Below are 19,453 nucleotides of genomic sequence, written 5' to 3'. Positions count from 1 at the left end.
TTGTTCAGTTTGTAATCCAACTGTGAACACATATAACAGTGTGTGCTAGAATAAATCAGTAGTTGTAGGTTTGAATTTTCGCCACTGCTTGGAAGCAATTTTGGCCCATGCGTGTCTGGGAGTGGAGACAAGAGGAGGAAAGAAGGAATAGGGAAATGGTGTGGCTTCTGCCCTTAACTGAAGCAAAAGCGACCCCACAGAACATCATATCCCCAAAACAATAATTGCATTGGTCATAAACCAGCAAAACCCTCCCACTTATGCTGTAATTTCCCCCCTAACAATAACAAAGATGGTGACAGAATCTAACCTTGCTGTGGATCTAATGCTGTTTCCTGCCTAGTTCGTTTCCCAGTTGCTTCCCCAAACAGTTCCATGGACTCCAGGCCGAGGACATCTTCCAGTCCCTCTGCCTGCATGCATGGTCTGTTATGGCTCTAGCAGCTATTTGCAGCTCCTCTGGTCCCTCTGCCATCGGGGTCTCTTCTGGCTCTGCTGGTTCTTCTGGTTCCATTCCAAAAATAACATCATTCATTCTCAAAGTCCCATCTAGAACAACACTGGGCTCCATGCTTGGGGCAGTGTCTGGAGGTCAGACTCCCTGTTGTAGGGGCAAGTTGACAGTGAGTTTATAGATTTGTCATTGGTGTCTTTTGTCTGGCAGTATGTGAGCTTCAGATTTTTTAAATTCTTTCCTGCATTTAACTGCCATCCATTTAAGCCCCTCTTCTGTCAGCCTCTTGGAGATGTTATAGTACAGGTGATGATTTTGGGTCTGGCTCCCCAAATCATGGACGTTACTGACCTCACTCCACAGGTCCACCAGAACCTCGATGTGCAGTCCTGGGCAGCTGGCAGTATCCTGGGATGAAGATCTCCTGGATGGCATATCTTTTTGAATGCTGTGTAGAAATGGGGCAGATCATGTAGAATGTGAGGCTGATTTATGAATGTCAGTGCAGGCTGCACTGGAAAAGTTCATGATGCAAGAGTTTTTCCACCACTCAGGAGTCTACATTCATGGACAAGCTTGGACACTATTCCCACCAAATGACACTGTCATAAACAGTTACTGTCCCCACTGTTATTCCAAGTACGGACCTCGAATTTGTTGTTGATCCTTTTTCACATCCTACTCGGGGACGAGTTTTGGAAACAGAGTCACTTCATGCTCCTCACTCAGAGCCTGCTGCTAGCTCCCATTAGTCCCTATGCTAGATTCAGGGACATCAGGGCACCACCCTGGATGACCAGGTCATCATGCATCATGGTTGGCTCCGTGCTGGGTGCAGTGCCCAGCAGCTGGTCAAACTCATCATAAAATGGGTATGATGTTGGTGAGTTGCCTAAGGTGCAGTTCTGATCCCGTCTTCTAGTACTCACTCTTCAGTATCTTAATATACTCCCTACAGTAGTCAGCAGCCTGGAAAATTTGCGAAACTGATGGCTTTTTAGCTATCTGCTGTATGCATGGTCATTCCAGGTACTTTTGCTAAAGTCCACCGTTTCACTGGCCTTCCATCAGAGATTCACCAAAAATTTGGTTGTGCTCCTGTGAACATGAAACAGTACACTTTGCAAAAGGTTTGCTCTGTTCAGTCTCCATTGCAAACCCAGGAGGCTCTCCAATGGTGTATTTGCAGCTTGGTGGATTAGAAGACAACGGTTTAACACTGCCTCACTGAGCTGCTGTTGTATGCCAAGGAGGGAGGGCTTCCATTTTCAATTGAGTCAACTGGAGATTGTTGGGATACAGAGCACAAAGGAAGTTGGCCCATGAGATTGTGAAGTACTTCTGGTGGACTCCTAGGACACAGGTCAAGTGGGTCTGTATTTACACGGCAAAGCATCAAGACTTGAACCTTTAGTTCTGGCTTGTCTTGGGCTTGGATCCCGCAGCCCCACAGTGTCCTGGGGCCTTGGGTCTGAGCCCTGGATTAGTGCAATTTCTGTGTAGATGGATGGGGCGAGGGGTAGGCTGGAGCCAGAGTTTGAGCCTGGGCTTACATTGCAGAGTAAACATACCCTCAGAGACAACATTTATTCACAACTGTGAGTAGGAACAATACTCTCCCTGTGCACTTGGGATACAGGAAAATGTGCAGCCTAAACCATCCCTTGAGATGGTGCAGAGCTTTCCCCCAATCTACACCTGGCAGCTTATGACATTGTTGTAGAGAAGTGGCAGGACCATGACCCAGGCTCTTCCCGCCTCCTTTGAGATGTTTTTTCTGCCCCTGGGGTATGTAATAGAAGCAGTGACTCCCCTTCCATGAGTGCAGGAACTTCCAAGGGGAGTCACTGCTTCTATTACATACCCCTGGCCCTGGTGTGGGAGTACAAGCTTCTGATAGGGTCTACAACCCATACACTTATAGATGGGGCAGGGACAATCTGGCCTGAGAGAATGAGAGCATGAGAGAGAAAGAGAACATGAACTAAAGTGCTGTCTTAAATGAGAATTGGAAAGAGGATGCTTCAGTGCAATCACAATGGCACAACCCACTATGAGATATGGCACTCATGATAAAGTTAATTTGAAACAAATCTCAGGACTTTTTGATGGACTGAGTGATCTATATGGGCTAAAACCTGCTCTCATGTGTAGGCACATGCCCCCACTGAAGACATGCTAGGTTGACTGGATGAGGGGAAAGCAGAAGATTTAGGCAATTTTGATTTTAGTTTAATATGGAATCTCATGTAGAGATAAAATTATTTCAACATTTCTTGATTCTTAACACTGTAATTAACTGGATGAAAGACCACAAATCAAGAATAATGATGACCAGCAATGCATGGAGGTGTAGGGGAAATGGTATATGGATTGGTTTTATGTCCTGTCACTGGCTTTATTTTAATGTCATACAGACATGGAGTAACAAAATGAGATTAGTTCTGGAAAAAATGCATGCTAACACCTCTGGAGAAGAAGAATCTGAAACACATATACACAATGGGAGGAAGGGACATGGAAAGCAGTGATACTGAAAAGAGACTTAGAGATTCTAATGAACCACTATACACAGTGAATGACTTTGCAAAGATAAACAACAGCAAAAAAGCTAATGCTATTTTGGGTCACAAGTGCAGAGACATCCAGTACGGGGGCAGGGAAGCAATACAATCTCTCTCTATAGCTTTTACACCAACTATACCTATGAATCCTTAGCATTTAGCTTTTCTGTCCATCAGTTACCTTTATGGATCTAATCCTATAGTCCTTTACTCAGGCACTGCATCCAATGGATTCAATTAAGAGCTTTGCTTGAGAAAGGTCTGAGTAGGAGCTCTAGGATTGGGGCTTTTTAAAATAGCCCTGTGTTCAACAGATGGCAACAGACTTCTAAAAATCTGTTCCTTGACGATATTATTAAAAGTATTCTGCTGACTTTTCTGTGGTACATGAGATTGACAGCTCCAGTACAATGCATTAGTTTTGCTACAGGCACTACAGCACAGGTAAAATTTATTGAAGCAGCTTAGAAGAAAGCCCATCATATATAGCTGCCTTGTCATTAAACGTTTAGTAGTGACCATATATAGCAATAACCAAATTAGTACACGTTTATTTACATCATACACAATAAATGAAAGCTAGAATCTTTTTAAGGTCATAGGGTTTACAGTCCAACAGGTAAGCTGTTTTCTGGCATTTATGTGACTATCAAGAATTTCTCATTTAAGAAAAATAAGTAGCCTCAAATTTGGTTTAGTCACATATAACTGCAGCCAATTGGTAATTTGTGGATGAAATATCAGTTTCTTGAAATGCATGTTCCCCTTTAATGTAACTTCCAGAAAACATCCCTGAGGATTTGTGCATGGCCTTCAGGTCAATAAAGCTCAGATTTCAAAATCCCTTGTTCCTCTAAGGAAAGCTTGTCTCTTTGTATTCCTATTTGAAAGCATACATAAAAATGGTCATTTAGCCTACAGCTTCCTCAGATGCATCATTGGTTTATGTAGCAGGCTTCAGATCAATATAATTTTGTCCTGAGTTAGATCTATGATGGCTAATATCAGCAGTGTTTAAATGCCATTTATTTGGGGGGGGGCATGAATAGGGAACATTTGGACCTAACAATCTTTTTAATACAATAATAATCAGAAGACTTGAAGAAATAATTGGAGAATGTTTGGTGCATATGGCCTGATTACCCCTCTAAGATCATCAAATTTGAGTTTCAATTGTCCATCATAACAAAAACCTCTTGAACATAGGAAAGATGCCTAATCAAAACATCTTGAAAGCTACTCTGTATGATGGTCCTCGCCTATTTCATCTTGTCTTGGTCATTATAATCATCATTATCCCTTTTGTAAGTAGAAGCAGTGACAAACAAGAATTGTTTGAGTGCTATACAAAAACTGTTGCATGGTACTGGTTGTTTTGTTATTTAAAGTCCTTTTTGCCCCTATATTCCTTTCAGCAATGTTCCCTGCACTTTGTGGTACTTTCTGCACCATGGAGGAGTACCCAGCATTGTAGAAGTGGGGACAGGTTCAAAGAATTCAAGTAAAGCAAAAGACAAGAAAAAAAATGTGTATACTTTTATAATTACCAGCTGGTGCAATGAACTGAAAATTGTGCATCCTGTGTTGAGGTGAATTCTGTTTACATTTTCATATATTTTTCAGTAAAAAAAATCCCTCAGTGATTTGTATTATAAAATAAGTCCACAAATTATTTTCTTGTCTGACAAGTCTGGCTCACCTTATGACACTATTCATATGAGTAAGGTAAGCAGGATTTGGTTCTACATTTATGGTCAGAAATAGATAACACAAATTTCACAGTGAAGAAACTTAAAATTCTATAAGTACTTAATTCTCTGTTTAAAGGAATTGTTGTTAGAATAATTTCTTCAGAGTTGTATTAATTCCTATGGCTTCTTTTTACATTCTTTTCTTTGCAAAATATTAGTGGCCTAGAGCACATGTTCTCAAACTGGGGATAAAAGCTTCAAGGAGGTGATGACAATATCCAAGAGGGGAGCAATCCACACAACTTAGTTGTGTCTTTGAGGCTCAACTAAGCCTTTGAGGTTCAAATTAAGTTCGCTGCAGCTGGGAAAATGTCTGTTCTGAGTAAAGGAAGGTCATTCTCCAATTCCAAAACTACTACACCTGCTTGGATGGAAGTGGAATTGACCAGGAAGGCCCCTGATCCCCATATGCAGGGTCAGAAATGAATTTTCCCCCAGGTCAGATTGGCGGTGACCTTTGGGATGTTCCATCTTTCTCCGCAGCATGTGGGTATGGGTCTCTTGCCACTATTTTCTGGGTATATCTCATTTAATCATTTCTCTGCCATTGGGGTGGGGAGAGGGGAGGAGCTTGGACACTGGTATATCTTGGTCCCTCCTATTCTCTGCCAGTGGCACTTAATCTAGTCTCCTGTGGGCTGAACACTGTGGTCTCATGGTTGTTGGGTTTAGTGTGGGGCTTCTGGGCAGTGTTGGTGGCCTGTGATATACAGGAGGTCCGACTAGATTATCTGGTCATCCCTTCTGACACCCTTCATCATAACCTCCCAATGAGGAGCTGCAGAGATGGGATCGCTCTTTCATGGACATTCTTTGTTGTGTTTGTAAAGATACGTTGTAACCTACTAATTTTGTTGCAGTACCATTTTGCAGGGGCAAAAAGTAATTTCTCATAGTAATATTCTCACTAGAATAATAAAGGACAAAAGATGTTTCCATGGAATTCAGAGCAACTCCTCAAAATTCGGGATAGTTGGCATTCCTAGAAGTATCGCTCATCCCAAAGATCTAGTCTGGAAGTCAAAGTCACACACTACCAATTATGTTCTTTTTATAGAGAGGAAGGGATTGTTTTTATCTGTTAATCTATTTTTAGTCTTAATTTTGTTTCATGTATTTTACTAAGATAATAACAGAGTAATTAGGCATAACAAAATTAAAGGTGGTTGTGTAAAGTAGTGAAAATTTAATATTAGAAGTATGAATATTTGTTGCAAATAGAGTATGATAAAAAGAGCCATAATGTGATCTGAAACTGCAAATACCAGTTACACTTGCTGGAAAAAAAAGGGGGGGGGGGCAGGGCTAAATGTTTTAATAATTTAACATAAAATTTCTACAAAATGTATTGTTGAATAGAATATTAAGGTATTCAGAATACGACGTGATTAGATTGGCATACAGTACATCTGGAAAATATTTATTCTGGTGTTATTATGTAATATGGACAAATGTGATTGTTAAAAGGATATAATTGTTCTTATCCTGTGTTTATATAGTTTTTTTTAAAGAGAGACTTAAGGTACCGTAAACTCATTATGATGGGTTTATCAGGAACAATACATCAAGATGTGATGTACCTAAACTAACTGTAGTGCGATTAATTTTTAGGAGTGTTTTTAAAAATCTATCTTGGGTTCCTGCTACATCTAGCACCATTTTTTTTTAAACACACAAACTAAGGTCCTGATCATACATCAGGATTCTGTAGTGTTGACCTCTGAGCCCAAGTGGATTCTTATTAACTTAGTAGGACTCTGCATGGCCCAGGAATCCATTCTAGTGGATCCCAATATAGAATTAAGATGATAGGCTATTCCCTTCATTCTACTCCCTATTTTAGCCAAGGATTCCACATTTAAAAAAAATGTAATTTCTCATGTAATTTCTCAGTTCTTCAATGGTTGTACATCATGAAACTTTCATTCATGTACTATTGGGACATTTTAAACATTGCTTTTGTTATTATTCTGAATAAAACATTTTATAAAAACAGTAACACATGACTAACATGCTACAGAAATGATGATGCACTTCGGTGCCAAAAGTTTAGGCTTCTGCTTCCTGTTTGATAAAGCCACTAAGACATAACATTATTTAGGTGATAAGCTAAGAGTGTTCCCTGTTTATGGGGTAATAACAGTCTCATTGGTTAAGTAAAATTAGACCTACTGCTGATGTGTTTATCTGCTGACATCTGCCCATCTTACAGAAATAAGAGTTTACCTCAAATTATTTATGTCTGTTATAGCTTTATATCCTCTCACCCTTCACTTTACTTAGCTACTGTACATCTGATAGCAATAGCCAATCAAAGTAGCTCTATGACAGACACAACTGCTTCACCTTTTGATTCCCTATACCATCTGTTCCCCTTGTCTCTTAATACACAGGGTTAAGCAGAGTAGCACGGCTCAGAAGCTGACATGGCCATGTCAGTTGTGAGAGTATGAATGGCAAATGCAGAGGTAATCATATCACAGGTAGCTAATCAGAGTTTTATAATAGGCAAAGCATAGAAATGTGGGTAATCCCTAAAATTATTTAGCACAAATATTTTACCATAATCAGTGGAAATCCTAGACTTCTACATTGTGTACACACACACATTGAAGTGATTATTATTACTTCCAATTTACACTAATCAGTGGATAAAGTGTGAAATTAAGATGACACTTTATTTTCACATTCCATGTGATATAGAAAAATAAAGTGCATATAAAACTTGTTTGCTTCCTATTATTAATTGCAAGAGAAATTGTGTAACATATCTACAAATCCCTACTGTCTGCCACTGGTTAAGTGGTGACCACTGAAATCACTTTGACAACTAATCTAAGCATACACTCCTGTCTGTACTATAACCTTATCTTTCCCTGCAGCTCCCAATTGGCTATTTATTCACCCTATTGTGTTTGTGTAAATGTTAGATTGTGAGCCTTCTGGGACAAGCACCGTGCTTGTGTTATTTGTCTGTACAGCAACTACTACAGTGAGACCCTGATCCCGAAGAGATTATTGCATTGGTAATAAATACAATAGTACATAAATAATAATAAAACTTTTGCTGTGTTTCTGCTTCTCTAGTATGTCCTACCTTCCTCTATTTCTTTTTTGCTATTTTGTGTTTCTGTTTTCTTTCCTTCTTGCTGGCTATGGTATATTTTTTCAAGCTTCCTTCAAGCTTCATGTAGTGTTTTCATAGATTTTAAGGAGACAAGAAACTATTAAATTATCTGATCTGACCTCCAGCATATAGGCCATAGATTTTTTCCCCCCAGTTACCCGGTGAGCCCAATAATTTATCTTTGACTAAAAAACACCTTCCTAAAAGGCATCAAGTCCAAATGTGAAGGCACCACTACCTTGGTAGTTTTTTTTACAGTGGTTAATAACCCTCACTGTTAAAAAAAAAAAAAAAAAGTGCCTTATTTCTAATTTGAATTCATCTGGATTTCACTTACAACCATTGGTTCTTGCTAATCTTCTTACTGCTACAGTAAAGAGCCTTTGAGTACTCAGGATTTTCTCCCTATGAAGGAGTTCAAAGGGTGTAAACCCGTAGACTCTTGCTTTATGCTCCTGTATGGAAACAACACTAAGGGAACAAAACATCTCAGTCATTCTCTGGCTGGGCAGCATCCTTAGTACAGAAAAATTCAATGGGACATTGAAGTCTACCAGACCATTAGTTTCTGAATGATAGTGGGAAGCCTTTATATGCCTCACTACACACAACTCCCATAACTTTTTGAAAAGTAGAGACATTATATTTAAACCATGGTCTGACAAGATTTCCCTGGGAAAACCTACTCTGCTAAAAATGATCATTAGGACAGTAGCCACAGTTTCATCTTCTATATTAGATAGAGCTGTGGCTTCAGGGTACCTGATGGCAGTATCCACCACAGCCAGTATATTTTTCTTTCTATTTTGGAAGGTCTGTGTAGGGGGTCCCACAATAGCTACAGAAACTCACATTGTTACTGTCTCACATGTGAGGCCAATAGAAATTCTGTTTGAGTCTATTACAGGTTCTTTCCACTCCTACGTTTCCAGCAAAGGGACAACCATGTGCTACCTGCAGCAACTCTGTCCTGTACTTACCAGGCACAAGTACCTGCTTGCAAACCTTACCAGGGTGCCTCTTTTCCCTTATGGGAGCCTCCCTGTTCAACAATCCTCCTTCTAGGAAAAAAATCTACCCTTTTATTTATTTTTCTGAGCCGCATTCCTCTCCATGTCTAGGGAAGGATCAGCCTGTTGAGACTCAAACTCCTTTTGTGTTTCACTTCAGTTATGAGCAGACTCTGGCAAAGCAATGGAATCTCCAAAGTCTTCTTCTGGTGACAAACTATTACTTTCAGCTGACAAAGGACTGATGGCATTTCCCTCCCTTCTGTCCACAAACAAGCCAGGTGAGGTAGAGCTATACTCTTTCTGCCTGTGAGTTGTGATATTAACCTTATTAGACATGACTCAAATATCATTACCTATTAAAACATTAGTGGAAAGTAGATTCCTAATGCCCACAATAATATCTCCTTTAAAATCCTCCAAGGTCAACCTTGGTTAAAGGTACAATTACAGGGAATTTGGCCAAAGCTAACATATTTAAGCTTTTACCAGGAAGTCTCTCTTCCTCCCTTACCAAACTTCCCTTGATCAAAGTGACTTGGGTATCTGTGGTCCTCCTACACTTACAGTCTATGCCATTTACCTTAGAATTTATTAAAAATGCTTCAGTATCCTCCCAAATCCACTAAAATTTTCTCCTGCTCAACCTCTGCTTCTGGAGCAAAGGTAGTGGCATTAACTGTGATAGATGAGGGTGTGGACCATGGTGTTATCTTAAGTTTTGGGCAACTTGATTTTATATGGTTAGGAGCCCCATAGGGACGGCAGATTACTTGACTTTCCTCTTGCGTAGTGGTGGTGGGTGGAAGGTTTAAACTCCAGGCTCCTGTGTTTGTTTTTTTAAAATCAAAGTTGGGGTTAATTTATTTCCAATCCTCTCCTAACCTGAGTGACATGGGGATTTGCACCTCCATCGGTCCTTGATTGAACATATTCATCAGCAATTTCTTTAGCCTCTAAAACAGTGGGGATTTTTTTGTCACACATGCATGCTTTTACCTCATTTGTAACTACCCATAACGATTTCTCCTGGGCCATCAGATCAAACTGTTTTTCATAATCACCTTCAGGTCCTGCCTCATTATCCATTTTATCATAAAATTACACATTTTATGTAAATATTCCACATAGGTGACACTGTCAAACATTTGGCGGTTTCTATACTTCAATCAATAGGTCTCAGGGGTAATCTTAAATCTTTTCAATATATGTTCTTTACATTTCTTATATAGCTTAGCATCACCCTCCTCTTTATCATTAAAAACTTGTCTGTTGGTGGTCACATACTTTCTTGGCTCTCAGCTACTGCAATCAGGTCAGTTCCATCCATCTCCTCAGAGGTGTGTGGGGCAGGAGGGTTCTCTCCTTCCCCTGGCTCTTGATCAGAACTTATGAGCAAAGATCTCGGGTCCTAAACTGGCTCTTTAAATAAAAGAGAGAGAGAAAGAGAGAGAGAGATTCCCCTCTGCAAACAAACACTCAAGGTCTTTTCCCTCAAGACCATTATATGACTGTGGTTCATGCATTGTGAGTATTCTTTAACCTTTAAAACTCACAATATCAAGTTCAAACTTTAACAGCGCTGGGGTTATGATCTACAGCCTTAACTGACCTGTGGTAGGTGAATCCTACCAACTACACCAAAATCAAGCTGCCTGCAGCGACTCATGAGCATAAGTACCAGCCTCAGGGCAGACTGTTAGGAACAGGGCTTATACCCCAAATTGATTGTGAGTTCTATACTTGGATTTCTCCAGTCAAGTAAAAATTCCTCAGGCACTACAACAGCCTTAACTTGGAGTCACAGAGAATCTCCTTAGGTACTCCAATCTATCTCACCGCCTAGATGAGTATACCTTTGTGATAGATGGTCCCTTACACCAAAGATCACAGCAATACTCAGGTTACTCCCAGTCCCAAAGGGCCAGTCACTTACCCCAGGTCAATTGCACCTTACATCTCACACCAAAGACAATGCTTGTACCCAATCCTATAATATACTATATAAAGATTTATAAACTAGAAAAAGGAAATGAGAATAGTTTGCAAGGTTAGAGCAGGTGAACATAGATACACAAATAAGTTACAATCTTAAGTTTCAAAAGCTAATAGACGCTTCTATAATATGCAAGCTCTATATATGTCCTTTAGGGCTAACTCAGGCTAAGCAGTTGGGGATCTCTTGCTTATGCCTAGTAAACCTTGTCCCGAGTCCAAGCAGCGTAGGGCTACAGTTCCTCCTTGTTAGGGGTTTTTATCCCCCTACTCTTTTGTGCTCAGAGTTGGAAACTCAGCTGACAGGAGGAATTCACTTGCATGCCTTATCTTCACAGGGGGTGGGGTGCTGGCTGAAACAAAGTCTTGTGTCCTTTTTGATGTTCCACAATAGTCCATCTGGTGTTGATAGATCTTTTCTGTTGGGCAGGACAGAATGTCTTCTGTTGGAGACCAGTACTTCACACTTTCTAATGTTTCTCTCCTATTTGGTGATTTACACCATCATGGAGGTTTACAATACAGCTGCTCAAATATTTACCTTACATTATGAGATATAGATGTACATTCTTAATATCCTAATACCTATTTTAACAATAATAACAAACAGGTGAACTAGACTGATTCCATCTATGTATATTTCATTATTCAGTTGAGTCTTGGGGACCCTAGCATGAGCTGGCATCTAATCTCTCAGCATCACACCCTCAAGTGTGCATCCTTGCACAGTGCATGCAGCACAGAGTGGCTGACTGATGATTCTTCATTAGGACTGTGAAGGGTGCTAAATATTACTCCCAGAAAAACAAAGTAGTACAGAGTTATGCTGCACTTCTGTGTCACTCATCCAGCCATCTAGATATTAAACCTATGTGCTCGAAGGCAGGATATAGTCCTATGAGGAGAAATGAAGAGAACAAAACATTCATTAATGTGGAAAAAGAAGTGTAAAAGAAAAAGAAGAAAACAAAGAGAAACGGGGAAAATATTTCCTGAACAGAAATCAGAGAAAAGGGAATTGACAGAATGTAAAGAAAGAAAAAATACAGTATGGAGTGCAGATGTCATGGGGCGTACCACTCACTGCCAGACTGTCAGACTGGTGCCTCCTCCTGGTTGGGCTGTGGATTAGCTTTAGGCCGATGCCCACATACAGAGTCTGCACAGCAGCACTGTCCCTGCTCCCGCCTATGGCTCCTCTCTCAGCTCACAGAAACACAGCATCCTCTTCATGACTCAGCCCTCTGGCTAGGTCATTGTCTGTGTTTCCCTCTTCTGGGAGTGGGTATCTCTGTCCAACAGTCCAGCCACTTCCCTAGTGGCAAGTGAGGGGTGGGGACCCAGGCCTGCCTACTACTCCATGCCCCATCCAGGGACCCTGTAAGAACTTGGCTACACTTGCGAGTTAGAGAGCATTAAAGCAGCCCCGAGCACCCTAGCTCACTACCCGTCCACGCTGGCAAGGCACGTAGAGCACTCTGACTCCAGGGCTAGAGCGCTCCTGGTACTCCACGTCGGAGAGAAGATTAACACTTGGTGCGCATTGGCTGAAACGCCCGGGCGTCAGTGTGAACAAGGTGTTGCATTACTGCGCTCTGATCAGCCTCTGGAAAGTCCCATAATCCCCTTAAGTCAAGTGGCCACTCTTGTCATTGTTTTGGAATCACTGCAGGTATGCCTATATGCCCTTTGAAAGCTCCGTTTCTGACAGCCAGCATGCTTATCTGCTCCGAGAAAAAGCAACCATTACTGTGGCATTCTGTGTGTAAGGCTGGGTCTACACTACAGCCGGGGTCCGACCTAAGATACGCAACTTCAGCTACGTGAATACCGTAGCTGAAGTTGCGTATTTTAGGTCGGCTTACCTGGCGGTGAGGACGCGGGAAAGTCGACTGCTGCCGCGCTGCCGCTGACTCCGCTGCCGCCTCTTGCCGAGGTGGATTTCCGGAGTCGACGGCAGAGCGATCAGGGATCAATTTTACCGCGTCTTCACTAGACGCGGTAAGTCGATCCCCGATAGACCGATTGCTACCCGCCGGATCGGCGGGTAGTGAAGACATAGCCTTAGAGAGAAAGGCGGGGGGAAGAGGAGGAGGAGGGTCTGTTGCTGTCTGAACTTACAAGACAGCATGCTGACATGCTCTTAGCCCCTCAAAAACCCACTCCCTCTCCCCCCACATACACACAACACACTCTCTATCACACTCCACCCCACCCCCCTCATTTGAAAAGCACGTTGCAGCCACTTGCATGCTGGGGTGGCTACCACAATGCACTGCTCTCTGTGGCCGTTGCAAGAGCTGCTAATGTGGCCACGCCAGTGTGCTTGCAGCTGTCAATGTGGACAGATTGCAGTGTTTTCCCTACTGTGCTCTAAGAAGGCTGGTTTAACTCAAAGCGCTCTACATCTGCAAGTGCCCAAAATAGCAGCTTCCTGATGCGCTTCTGTAACCTCTGTCAATGTGGTTCCATTTCCCTGTTCCACTTCCTCATGGCTCCAGCACCTTCTTCACCCTTATCTTAGGGCCTCAGTTGTTCAATCCCAGTCACCAGCCACTGCTCTGTCAAAGGTTCTTACAGTCCTCTCAGCCTTCCAGGGATGCAGTCCTTACTCCCTGGGCTCCCAGCAGCAACTGAACTATTCTGCCCAGAAGCTCCTTTTATATAGACCTGCTGGGCCTGGACTGGCTGTTCCTCGCAGCCCCTCTCCTATTGGCTGCTCCTCACACTGCCTCCCCAGTGCTCTACTAACCCCTTCCCTGCCAGTGTGGGCTGGATGCCCTATCATATTAGAAATAAAATGCCAAATACATTTCTGCACAATAGAGCCTGCAGAGAGCTGGATCAGGTGTAGTGCAATAAAAAACCTGGAACCAACTAAATACCATATATGTCTGAACAAAATTCCTCGAAGCTGATTACAATAATGTAAGTTATCCTGACTCCCTGCCTATTTAGCTTAAAATCAACCTTAGCACTGTGTAGAATTCTATAAAGACAGAAGTATTTTGATTTCTTTAAAAGGGTGCGGGTAGCTCACAAGTTGTAAGATGAGAAGGTCTAAATATACTTCTAGCACTTTCTGACATGTAGCACCTGATTTTTAAAACCAGTCTCCATTTATATCCACATTTTTGCAACCACATACGACTGTAGGAGCACTGAGGCAGGCACAGCCAATCAGGGGTACAAATGGCAGTGTTTGATGTCTTTACAAACCTGCTTGCTTCCATAAATCAAAACATCCACTTTGTTACTATTTGTATTATGAATTGTATCTGTATTTTTGTGCACAGAATGAATTGCAAGTGCAAAATTGGAGGCTCTGTAAATATTAGGCCCTTAGAAGTTCATTTAATAATAAAAGGGAATTTATGTATTTAGAAACACATTCTAAGTCTGTTGATGAGCTCAACTATGGTCAAATAATAGTTTCCGGTACTCTCAATGCAATTTTTACAGTGATTTTGATTTAAGAAGGTCATTTAAAACCACATAAGAAACACATTTTCCTAGTATCAGGAGGTAGCCGTGTTAGTCTGTATCCACAAAAACAACAAGGAGTCTGGTGGCACCTTAAAGACTTTATATACTGACACAGGACTGACTGAATAGGGACTGGGAGTGGCTGGCTCACTACAAAAGCAGCTTTGCGTCTCCTGGAATTGGCACCTCCTCATCAGTTATTGGGAGTGGACTACATCCTCCCTGATCAAATTGGCCCTGACAACATTGGTTCTCCACTTGTGAGGTAACTCCCTTCTCTTCATGTTTCAGTATATAATGCCTGCATCTGTAATTTTCACTCCATGTATCTGAAGAAGAGGTTTTTTATCCACAAAAGCTTATGCCCAAATAAATCTGTTAGTCTTTAAGGTGCTACCGGACTCCTTGTACTTTTTCCTAAGTTATTCAGTTTGTAAATTCTAGATTATGATATTTGAAACACAGATTTGTAAACTATTTCAAAACTTTTACCAGATTTTTATTTTTTTTTTTAGTTTAAAGGCCTATTGAGTGCAGATGAATCTCATTCCTCAATGAACAGATGTTTCTGCAGGATGAAAAGGTAGAATCATTTAAGCTACTATAAAACATGTACATTGCATTGTGTATTTATACTGTGCTTTCCAGAACATAATAAAGACAAATTCTCTACCTGGAAGAGCTAATAATCTAAATAAGAAAAGACAAAAATATGCACAAGTTAATAAATAACAGTTCAGGAGGGGGAGGGTCTGGATGTTCCTAAAGATGAGTAGAAGGAAGGAAGAATATCCTGAAGAGGAAGCACACTATGAGAAAACTAATCATATGGCTCAGCAGCTGACATAAGTGATAAAAATTATGAAATCTTCTGTAGACTGAGAATTTATTCCTGAAATAAATCACAGAGAAGCAGCAGATAAAATTGTTAATTACTGAGGATGAAATGAGCTAAGAGTAATATATATTATAAAATGGATATAACCCTCAGTATTGATTGGCTAAAGTTTAGAATGGTGACCTACAAAAATTAAAGTGGTAGAATAATCATTCTTAACTTGTTCCACTGCTTGGCATAGATAGGCACATGCAATTTTCTCTTCTCTTTCCAGTTTTTGGTGATAGGAGGAGAATTATCCAATTCAAATCAAGACTAATTAAGAAATAATTCAGAGACCTAAAATCGCTACATCTTTTTGCAGACACTTCCTGTTATAAATAATACAAAGAATGGATCCTGATAGACCGATGGTATTGTATTTAACACAGAATCATAATGGAAGGGTATGTGCAATTTGCTAGCATCACAAGAAACATTACTTTTAATTGGATGGAAGTTAAGCAGTCAGGTGGGACAAGGAGTATGGTTATCATAGGATAATCATACTACAAGACACAGCTGCATACTTTTAATCCTTCTGGAGTGTTCTCATGATTACCAAAAATCCTATTTAGATGTGTCTTATTACTCATCCTCCTCTTCCCCGCCGCCCCCAAATCTTTATTCCGAGTAAAACACGTATCTGAGGGTTGGAATAAGATGAGGTTAGCAGTTTGAAATACTGAACAGCAGTGCTGAACTGTGTACTTCACATAAATTAATCCCGTCTTTAACATTAATCTACCAGCCAATCAGAATTCTACCTAAATCCAAGCAGTTTTGTAATGCATTTTAAATCATCCAAGTCCAGGCACCTTGTGCTACTTAAATGAAAAGTAACAAGGAAATTTAATCTTAAAATTATTAAGTATTTATAGAAGTGGCTGGGGGTATCACCTAGCAACTACATGGCCCACAGAGTAAATCTAATAAACCACAGCTCATCCTTTCTGTCTTCAATGATCAAATAATCAAGACAGGCAAAAGCACAAGTAGTGATGACATTGAGAGAATCTAATGATAAGGTACAAGAGCATTTTAGGAGACAAAGAGGAGGGTTTGATAACAGAATATGGCCTGTACAATTATTAGTATAAAGCAAAATTGGCCCTCAGCCACAGAAGCAGAATGGAGTGAAGAGATTCAAGCAGGGAGGTAAGGAAAACTGGAGGAAGAAGATAAGTGATTAAATGCAGGAGAGATGGGGATGCAGGAAAAAGTAAGCAAAATAAGATGCTGTCAAGGCATCTTTCCTGGGCAGACATATAAAAAGAAGGGTTGAGATTAAAATTTTATCAGATACTTTAAGAGATTATGTTGGTTGTACCTTATAACACAAAACTACTTTGCAGGGCCTCATGCAATGCAGCAGTATGCTGTTGGGTCAGAGCTGATATCAGCAATGTGGTGAGGATAATTCTAAAGTTCCCATAGTGCAGAAAGGAGAAAAAGTTTAGACTAAGATTTACAAAGAAATTGAACTGGGCCTTGCTGTGGATGTAAAACATCACTATTATTATTATTTGCATTTCTAAAGCACATCAGCTTTATAGATCGGGAGGCTCTATTCCAGCCTACGTTATACAAGACCCACCTCTGCTACTGTCTCACATTTGGCAGTATCTTACTCCACATGTAGTCACACTAAAAATCAATGGGACTACTCTGTATGAGTGCATGTAACAACTGGACACATAGGGCTCAATCCAAGTCCCACTGATGTCAATGCACGCTGGCTTGAGTCCTTTATCATTACCTACATGAAAGCTCAAATGCATATTTGCAGCAAGCTGTATAGTTTGGAGCTCTCCAAAGTACTGAATTTTTAATTCTTCAAATTCAAAACAAATTAAATGAACTAGGGACAAAGCTGTGTCTAATAATGACTTGAAGAATTATTTGTTCTGGTCAAAATCCTTACTAAGGTACAATGGGCTAGATTCACAAAAGGACTTAGGTGTCTAACTGCCACTTTAGACACCTAAAGCCCAGAATCAGGCCCCAATGGGATTCGCAAAGCCCCACTCCGCTGCTGCCGACCTGCAGGTGCCTAAACTTGCTCGATGCCTAAATTTTTGCAGCAAAAGTTCCCTAGGCTGTTTCTGAGCATTAGCAGTACAGCCCCATGCCAGGCATCTAGAGGCCTAAGCCCCAGAGTGATGCATATATTGGGGGAAGACGTGTTCCTCTGCCTAACTCACCTGCAGGACCCAATCCAGTCAGTGTGCTCAGATCTAGTGGATCAGGTCCCTGTAGATAATATGAAACAAAATGGTCTTGGGAGTGAGGGTGTGAGGGAATTGCAGGTGATCCTCCCTCATAACTTTTCGCCTAGTGGTTAGAGTACTCACCTGGGATGTGGAGACCACCAGTTCAAGTCCCTCCTCTGCCTGAGAGAGAGAAGGGATTTGGACAGAGAGCTGCTACCGCTGAGGTGATTGCCCTAATCACTGGGCTATGAGATATTCTGATGTGGGGCTCCCTTGAAATTGTTCCACTGTGGATAAATAATGAAAGAATCATTGGGCTGTGTTGGGGAGTGGCACGGGGAGAGAGAGACAGACAGAGAGAACACACAAACATGAAAATGACTATGTAGCCTGGTGGTTAGGGATCCCATGGGTAGCTGAGACACCCAGGATCCAGTCTTCCTGTGCCAATTAATTTTTAAATTAATTATAGGACTCAAATTCACAAATGAATAGTTTGATTTTTGCCTTTTTTCCTGCTAGTGTTGTATCCATTTACCTTGACTTTATTACTTACTGAAAACTATTAAAAATGTGTGCATCAATTATAAATGGTTCTATTTCTTTAACCAACATCTGGGGATTATGAAGGTATAGACTGTACTCATTTGTGCTTCTACACATGTAGAAAGCTGAGCACAGCTACAAATGCCCCCAAAATCTAGAAGAGTGTTTGTAGTTACTGAGCTAGCTCAGGCGCTGCTTGAAACCATCATGAGAGTTATCAGTTCTGTATTTTTATACAACCTTGGGGGCTGAGATCAGGAGACCAAGTTTTGTATCAGATCCTCAGCTATGTTGAAATTGCAGGCTATCACTTTCAGAGTGTGCGGGGGGAGGGTTCCTTGTCCTGTCTGCATGTTAGGGAGCTCTGTAGGGAAGTTTATGATTAGAGTAAATCAGGAAATAAGCAGCCTAGAACAAGATGGGGTGAGTTCTCTCTCTCTTTCTGCCTTAGGGAGCACCTTGCTTTGTCTCTCTCTGCTTTTGGTTACTGAGTGTTATCAGTCTGAATTCTAAGCATAAAAGTATTGTTATATTGCAAACTTCCAGCAAAAGTATTTGATGTTATTAATCTAGCAGCACTGTGCATATGCTGTTAACATAACAGTGTCTATGACAATTTAAATCAGTCATGGTACAAAAGAATACACTGCAGCCAGTGTCTAGTTACACCAGTGACTACTATTACAGTAGATGTTCTCTTTGAACTCATCCAGAAGACAGAAGCCAAGAGAAGTTTGCTGAAGTCATGGCTGGGTTTCATATCTGTAGCATTTGGATTAAGGTGAGTGTGTACTTCAGTTTTCACTTAGGAAAAGACCATATAAAAAATAAATTATGGTCTACTATATACCTTGTAGGCAGAGAAGGACTGCTCATACGATAGCTTTTGTCACCTCTAGAGGCTTTTTGGGCTTATGAAAAATTACATTTAACTATTTGATAGTAGCTTTTAAATGGAATTCTGTCTTGGTTAGTGAGGAAAAGAACAGAGGCAGAGCTCAAGGAGATGTGGCTGTTTAAATATTTTGGGCCTATATAGAAAGCAGAGTGTCCTATAAGATCCCTATGAAAATCCAGGGGATAGATTCTTATATGGGCAGGTGTTTCATACCTGAAAGATTGTGACTACAGGCAAGATTTTCTGTCTGATTACAGGAACTAAGGAGACTGAGTTAATCATTCATGGGGAACTGACTGCAGCTAGAGAGAAAAGTCTGGTATGTGAATCTTTCTAATTGCTTACAAAACAAAAATTGTGGCTACAGACAGGGCCGGTTCCAGGCACCAGCTTACCAAGCAGGTGCTTGGGGCGGCCACTTCGGAGAGGGGAGGCATGTCCAGCTGTTCCGCGGCAATTCGGCGGATGGTCCCTCACTCCTGCTAGGAGCGAAGGACCTCCCGCCGAATTGCCGCCGCAGATCGCGATCGCG

The sequence above is a fragment of the Terrapene carolina genome, unplaced genomic scaffold, assembly GCF_002925995.2.
Source record: "Terrapene carolina triunguis isolate 2854851 unplaced genomic scaffold, T_m_triunguis-2.0 Scaffold66, whole genome shotgun sequence".
In the NCBI taxonomy this organism is placed as follows: Eukaryota; Metazoa; Chordata; order Testudines; family Emydidae; genus Terrapene; species Terrapene triunguis.
The sequence above is the reverse complement of the archived record's forward strand: the minus strand, read 5'-3'. Positions refer to the sequence as shown.